Here is an 8,857-nt window from a genome sequence, read left to right on the forward strand (position 1 = left end):
GTAAGCAGAATGAAGAGATCACATGAGAATCAGCTGAAGGGTCTGGGCATGGTTAGTCTAGGGGAGAAAAAACAGTGTAGAGAGAGAGATGTAGAGAGATGATGGCTGTTTTTAAGTACTGTATCTGAAAGGCTATCAAGTGGGAAATGAATTAAACTTCTGATTTGTTGTTGGAACATTAGGTAGAGACAGTCTTTGACTGAAAATAAGGGAAAATTCCTTAAAAGAGCTACCCAATAGACTGAGAGCCAGGACTAGAGACAGGAGGTCCTGGGTTCAAATTTGACCTTAAGACACTTCCTAACTGTGTGACTCTGGCCAAGTCACTTAACCCCCATTGCCTAACCCTTACTGATCCTCTGCCTTGGAACCAATACACAGTATTGAACAGAAGGATTTAAAAAAAGAAGAAAGGAATTATCCAAAAGTGAAACTGGGTTCTTGCTAACTGAAGGACTTCAGAAAAGGCTGGATGACCAGTTGCCAGGGTTTTGTTTTGTTTTTTAATTTAAAATTTTTTTTATTGTCACACATCCATATTGGTCATTGCTGTAAGAGAACACTCATATATAACCAAACTCCCAAAGTAAGACCAAAGATACATTGATGTGAAAAATAACTCCAACAGGTCTTTCTCTAGAGGTGGATAGCGTTCCCCATCATAACTTTCAGGATTATCCCAAATCAGTGTATTGCTGAGAGGAGCCAAGTTTTCACCAATAATCATTGGCCAATATTGCTGTTATGGTATGCAGTGTTCTTTCAGTTCTGCTTATTTTGCTCTGCATTAGTTCCTGCAGATCTCTCCAGCTTTTTCTGAAATTACTTGGCTTATCATTGCTTATAGCACAATAGTATTCCATTGCCAACATTTACCACAATTTGTTGAGCCATTCCCCAATTGAGGAATATCCCTTCAATTTCCAATTCTTTGCTACCACAGAGCGCAGCTATAAATATTTCTCTACAAGTAGGTCCTTTCCCCTTTTTTATTATCTTTTTGGGATATAGATCCAGTAGTGGTATTACTGGGTATGCACAGTTTGATAGCTCTTTGGGCATAGTTCCAAATTGCCCTCCAGAATGATTGGATCAATTCACAACTCCACCAACAATGCATTAATGTCCCAACTTTGCCACATCCCCTCCAGCATTCATTACTTTCCTTTGCTGTCAGGTTAGCAAATCTTCTAGGTGTGAGGTGATACCTCAGAGTTGTTTTTTTAATTTGTATTTCTCTAATCAAGTGATTCCAAACATTATTTTCATATAATTATTGATGGCTTTGATTTCTTCATCTGAAAATTGCTTATTTATATACTTTGACCATTTGTCATTTGGGGAATGGTTTGTATTCTCATAAATTTCACTCAGTTCTTTATAAATTTGAGAAATTAGACCTTTCTCAGAGATGTTTGTCATAAAAATGTTTTCCCCAGTTTGTTGTTTCCCTTCTAATCTTGGTTAGATTAGTTTTGTTTGTACAAAAGCTTTCAAATTTAATGTAATTGAAATTATTCATTTCACATCTTATAATACTCTCTATCTCTTGTGTGGTCATAATATTCTTCCCTTCTCCAAAGATCTGCCCAGTAAACTATTCTATGTTTCCCTGATTTACTTATAGCATAACTCTTTATATCTAAATCATATATTCATTTTGACCTTATCTCAGTATAGGGGGTGAGATAATGGTCTACATCTAGCTTTGGCCATACTGTTTTCCAGTTTTCCCAACAGTTTTTGTTAAATAGTGAGTTCTTATTTACAAAAGCTGGGATCTTTGGATTTATCAAACAACAGGTTGCTAAGGTAAGTTAGGGGAGCATTTTAATAAATAGATTCTCAAGAAAGTATGGTTGTACTAATTAGATGCTAAATTCCTTTATAAGCCTGAAATTCTGTAATTCTGGTATTTAAAATCCACAGATAATCTGAAACCTTATTCAGCTCCTACTTTCTTCCTTTTTTTTAAATCCCTTACCATCCCTCTTAGAATTGATACTATGTATAGGTTCCAAGGCAAAAGAGCAGTAAGGGCTAGGCAGTGGGAGTTAAGTGAAGGGCTAGGCAGTGGGAGTTAAGTGACTTTCCCAGGGTCACACAGCTAGAAAGTGTCTGAGGTCACATTTGAACCCAAGACCTCTTGTCCCAGGGTCTGGCTATCAATCCAACTGCCCCCACCACCACCACCCCAGCCCCTACTTTGAAACTTCTTTGCTGTCTATTAGACTTTTAACCTTATGACTGCTAACAAGTACAGAAGAGGTCATATTTTCTGGTGACCTTGGAAGGCAGTGCTCCTTGGGTACTGAAATGATCACATGCTCATTGGAAAGAAGTGGGAAGCCTGAATATTCTACAAATGATGTAAGTAAATCAGCTCTTGAAAAATCAAGCACTAGTTAAATGAACCCTCTTTAAAAACAAAACCAAAAACCTCCTCAAATGTGTAATTTTGCAGTTCAGAGGGACAAGCATTCTTCTCTTTAGTTTGAAAGTGATTGACTTGGGACTTTGGAAATCTTTGAGCCAGACAGTAAAATGGTGGTACTCCAGAGTTCTTAAGGAGAAACACAGACTATAAAAGTCAGGAAGGATCAGAACCTTAAGAGTTGAGCAGCAGCAACAGGAATGGGGTCAATCTCTCTATCTCTGCCCAGGACTTTATAAGCTAAGCCATAAAAAAATCACTGGTCCAGAAGTAAATGTTTAAAAGAGAAAGAAAAAGTAAGGGCTGAGCTTCAGCAGAAAGGAGAGACATCCAAGAGGGCCACAGACTCCCTAGACATCTTGGGACAGAAGAGAAGCACTATTGGACCCACCTCTTCAAAGACTGAGAGAATTCCCAAGAAAAGATAATACTCTTTCCCCAACCACTTTCTGTTGCTTGTCCATTAACAGTCAATCACTGGAAACCTACACTGCTTCTTTCCCCAAACATTTTTGGCAATGTGAATTCTGCCCCAACTATAAAGAGACCAAGGGTTAGCTAAAAATATGTATAAGTTAAAATTTAGGCAGAAAGCCAAACTTCTGTCCAAATGTTAAGAACCCTCATGACTGAGGATTCAGCTTCTAACTTTTCTTTCTTTCTTTCTTTCTTTCTTTCTTTCTTTCTTTCTTTCTTTCTTTCTTTCTTTCTTTCTTTCTTTCTTTCTTTCTTTCTTTCTTTCTTTCTTTCTTTCTTTCTTTCTTTCTTTCTTTCTTTCTTTCTTTCTTTCTTTCTTTCTTTCTTTCTTTCTTTCTTTCGCTTTGCTTTGTTTTCCTTTATATTTCTTTTGGTCTTAAAATTTTTTATTTAATTAATTAATTTAGAATATTTTTCCATGGTTACATGATGCATGTTCTTTCCCTCCTCTTCTCCCACCCTCCTCTCATAGACAATAAGCAATTCCACTGGGTTTTACATGTGTCATTGATCACGACCTATTTCCATATTGTTAATATTTGCATTAGGGTGATTGCTTAGAGTCCATCAAACCATGTGATCATCAGCTTCTAACTTTAATATAAACATCCTAAAGCAGCAGATGAGGAGACTATGAGAACCTGAGAGACCTTATATTTCTTCTAGGCTAAAGAAGAACTAATTCTTATTATAGGATGTGAGCATTTAAATTTTCAGAGGAGTATCTGCTATCCATTGGCTAACTGTCCCCTCCAGAGAATTACCCATAGACACTAGTATTACATATTGTATTAAGAGCAATAGCTTAACATCTCCCCATGCAAGTTAAGTTAATTTTCCCCTCAAAGGTACTGAGGTATTCCTCGAGCCTTGGTTCGTTCAGGGGACTGAATTCAGACTGTTAACATAGCTTCCTCATCACCAGAGTACAAAGCAGCCACAAAGAATACCAGGAGCTCTCTGATCTTTTGCTGGTGGGTATTTTTGCCCACTTGGATCAGCTTAAGGTGTTTTCAATTCCTAACCTTGTTGAATATCCTCTCCTACTGTGACTAATATTTTTGTTAACTGTTGAATGCCCCATGAATGTCTTAAATTTTTCTAGTATTAAACTTATACTGTGAGAGAATTGGATTAAGTCAGCTCTAGCCCAGAACTAGTGGCTCGGTCTCAAAGTACAGGAGTATAATGAGGTCCTAGGAATTGGGGATAGTCAGTACAGGGGAAGATGACCTTCATGTTTTATAGGTGCCTTTAGAAATAGTGGTTCCTTAGGGGCAGCTAGGTGGCTCAGTGGATTGAGAGCCAGGCCCAGAGATGGATGGTCCTGGGTTCAAATATGGACTCAGACACTTCCTAGCTATGTGACCCTGGGCAAGTCACTTAACCCCCATGCCTAGCTCTTACCGCTCTTCTGCCTTAGAACCAGTCTACAGTATTGATCTAAGATGAAAAGTAAGGTTTAAAATAAAAAGAAATGGTGGTTCCTTATGCATACCCTTTGATCCAGTAACACCATTACTGGGTCTGTATCCCAAAGAGATGTAAAAAAATGGAAATGGACCTGTTTGTACAAAAATATTTACAGCTACTCTCTTTGGAGGGGAAAAGAATTGGAAATTAAAGGGACATCCCTCAATTGGGGAATGGCTGCACATGATATATGATGGTGATGGAACACTATTGTGTTGTAAGGAATGATGAACACGATTTCAGAAAGAAGTGAAAAGACTTACAGGAATTGATGCAGAGTGAAATAAGCAGAACCAGGAGAATATTGTATACAGTAACTGCAATATTGTGAAATGATCAACTGTTGCTACTAATAGCAACATGAACGATCTAGATTCTGATAAATTAATGAAAAAGACTGCTATCCACCTCCAGAAAAAGAATTATGGGAGTCAGAATGCAGATGGAAGCATATGATATTTCACTGGTTTATTTGGGTATATGATTTGGGGTTTTTGATTATATAAGATTATTTTTACTTACAAAAATGAAAATTATGGAAATGTCTTATGTAATCATTCATATATAACCCAAATTGAATTGCTTGCTAGCTCCAGAAGCTGGGAGGGAAGAAAGGAGTGAGATAATTTGGATCATATAATTTTAGAAAACATATGGAAATTTGTTATTAAAATAAAATAATTAAATGTAAAAAGAAATGGTGGTTCCTTGGGACAGCTGGATGACTCAGTAGATAGAGAGCTAGACCTAAAGCAGAAGGTCCTGGGTTCAAATATGATTTCAGACACTTCCTAGGTGAATGACCCTGGACAAGTCACTTAACTTCATTGCTTAGCTATTACCACTCTTCTGCCTTAGAATCAATATACTGTATTGATTCTAAAATGAAAGACAGGAGTTTAAAAACAGAAAAAAGCTGTTTGTCAGCAGAAAGTCAGTTATTAAAAAAGTAAAATTTTAAAAAGGAAGTTGTAGCTCTTTATTTCAAGGTGAGTCTCACCCCTGGAAGATTAAAAAATAAAACTGTCTGTGGTCATTCAGAAAGAAGAGAACAAAGTAAATATATTTTGTGTTATTAAGTACTATAGTTTTGAATATTGATACATGTAAAACTCAGTGAAATTGCTCATTGGCTCCAGGATGGAAGAGGGAGGAAGGGAGGGAAAGAACATGAATCATAACCATGGGGAAAAAATCTAAATTAATTAATTAAATAAAGATTGAAAAATTAAGAAGAAAAAAGAATCCTATCTTGAAAATAATTCTGGTAAAAAAATTGTGTTAAAAAATTGTCTCTTCAGTGGAACTCACTTTATCTTCTGAGGATCCTGGAAGGATTGAATTTTGAGCAATGGATAAAAAGAATTTCCCCTTATTAGTAAAGGACAAATTCTGAAGAACTAGTTGTGCTCAAACCTTACTGGGGCTATGTACCTGCAAAAAGTCTTATCACCCAATATCCTCCAGGGAAGATACCCAGAAAAAGATCATCTCAGCTTAAAGGAAGTAATATTTATGTCAACTTATTGGTTTTCAATGCCTTTTCCAAAGTGACAATGCAGTTGAACTTTCAGTCCTCAGGCCTATATTTGTTTGTTTGTTTTTTCAAAGAAACAATAAATAATTCTATTAAAGGAAATGACAATAATGAGACAACATACCAAAACCCATGGGATACAGCAAAAGCAGAAGAGGGAAATCTATTTCTCTAAATACTTATATCAACAAAACAAAGAAAGAAAAGATTAATAACTTGGGAGTGATATTGAAAAAACCTAGAAGACCATATCAAAAACATCTTTTTAATTAAACACCAAATTGGAAATCTTAAAAAAGAATGAAAATATTTACCTTCTGTCTTATCATCTTTACCAGGTATTGGTTCTAAGGCAGAAGAGCAGTATGGGCTAAGCAATTGGGGTTATTAGACTTCCCAGGATCCTCAGACACTAAGAAGTGTCTGAGAACAGATTTGAACCTGGGACCTCCCATTTTCAGGCTTGCCTCGATTCTATATTTGTAAATGAACATATACAACCATTGAGGGATAGCACAAGAGGCCCCAACAATGAGATAATGAAAACTATAACAGATCCCTGGAATTTTAGGATTGTCTAAAAACTGTGCTGAAGAAATTGTTGTTTTGCTTGCTTGTTTTTCATTTGGAATTTGAGAAACCAAATGCTGTTTTGCAATTTGTATTTTGTTGTGATTCTTTGGTTCAAGCCACTCATTGTAGAGATTCATTTGAAATGACGATGCTAAATTCTCTCCAAGAGCACTGAGAGATTTCTGGAATTGAGGATGTAGACAGAAGGACCAACTGTACCTCATTTAAATAACTAAGGATAAGCAGGAATACTGCATCAATATAAGAAGTTTTCACTTCCATCCCTGAACTGTGAATTTTGAGACTGGTTCTTCCTGCCATCATTAAGAGAATATACTGAGATAAATAGCTTCAGCTTCTGTCTCCCAGGAAAATGCTTTGTTAAGAAACCAACACCAAGTATAACTCCACATCCTAATATATTTATAATAGAACAACTTTGTTTTAAAACCATGAAGGCCTGCTCAGTTCTGTCTACTATTTTAGTTGAAATTAATTCAGCTTGCTCCTGGCATCAAATTTCCTGCCAATCTTTCATCCAGCTAAGTTTTCTGGGAAGAAACATAAGATTTAAAGGGATAAAAAGACTGGTCTCGTGATTTCATGAGTATTGGGAACTATTGAAATAAGGAAATTCCCTCTGACAATGCAGGTTCTCTGCAACTTCTAGTCTTAAAAGAGCTGACTAGAACACTGAGAATATAAGTGACTTGTTCTGGATGACAACAAATGTGTATCAAAAAGCATGATTAAACCCAAATATTCTTGGCTGGCTCTCTGACTCCATCATGCTGCTTCACTGATTTTAAATCTAGATTAAAAACTATAGGTATTCCTTTCACATCTTGAGGGTAGGGGAGCAGCACCCCCACGGAATCTGGAAAATCTGAGTGAAAATTTTGGCGCTCCTTTCATACCTGAGAAATCTGTATTTTTTTCTTTTATGAGGTGTTTACTGTGTATAGTTATGATATTAAAAGATAAAAATGTGTTGATATTATATAATACTCTACGTGTTTTATGCATTTCTGAGTTTTAAAAGTTTTTCTGTGTCATCTGCTGGCCTTCGTGTGTCATCTGTAGCTTCTGCAAAACTCCCTCAAAATTCCAATTTAATTTTGTGTTTGACTCTCATTGTAAGGAAACCATGATGGGGAAAGTCACTATGTAGAAGAGATACATATATTCCCTTCCTCTTCCCCCTCCCTCCCAATAACTTGGGATACTTAATTATTTAAGAACCACTTTTTAAAAAACCTGATGGAAGTATTATTTAGAGAAGTTTTTAAAGAACCCTCTCCCCTACATCCAACTTACATGACACTCAGGCTCATTCCCTTCCAAACTTGTTCTCTTTAATCAGACAAGCACATTCTATTCCAGAAATAATGATTAATGTATTTCTTCTTTGTATGATGCACACATTTCAATATTGATTTCTCTGGAGATAAGGAGGATTCAAGGAAGGAATAAGTATAGGGAAATAATAAGTCACCGAGGGATATATTCGTTGTTGAAAAGACCCTTTTGCCAGCTAGTTGGATGGATGCCTTCTTTGGCTACTCCAAAGGCCAGTTTTATTCTGGAAATATCTCTGGGAAGGAGATAGTTTCCTGTCCTTTCCCACATTATATAATACAAATAACAAGAAGACTACAAGTGGAACCATGGCTTGGTGCTGTTAGAGCTATATAATACCTCTGGAGGATCCACAAAAGGGTTAGAAGCAGTGCTAGTGGCCATCCCATTCATTCCATTGGCGGCTGCTGATGTTCTCCTGAGAAACTCAGCATCATGCCATCTCCCAGGCAATGGTTCTATGTGTCAACCACAGTGTCCTCTCTGCAATTTATCATCTTGGAGAGTGACCTAGAGCATACCCCCACCCTACTCCCAAACACATACAAGCATACTATCCATCAGGACCAATCATGGGGAAGAAATGGGTATTGGGGCAGCTGGTATCAGCGTGGACAGAGCACTTAGAGTTAGGAAGACCTGAGTTCAAAGGCAGGCTAAGATATTTACTATCTGTTGGGCCCTGGGTATGTCACTTAATTTCTGTTTGCCTCAGTTTCCTCAACTCTAAAATGGGGATAATAATACTACTTATTTCCCAGGGTTGTTGTGAATAAAATGAATTAATATTTATAAAGTACTTATTACAGTGCCTGGTGCATATATAGTAAGTACTATAGAAATGTTAATTATTATGACTTAAAAGGAGATATTTTATATGTGAATTTATATAAAGATATTTATATACCAATATGTATATATATATGTATATGTACATATATACACACACATATATATGTACCCATTGACCTAAGGATAGGTAGTCAGTTCAGTTTAGTCAGTGA

This window comes from Monodelphis domestica, chromosome 3, assembly GCF_027887165.1.
Source record: "Monodelphis domestica isolate mMonDom1 chromosome 3, mMonDom1.pri, whole genome shotgun sequence".
Classification (NCBI taxonomy): Eukaryota; Metazoa; Chordata; class Mammalia; order Didelphimorphia; family Didelphidae; genus Monodelphis; species Monodelphis domestica.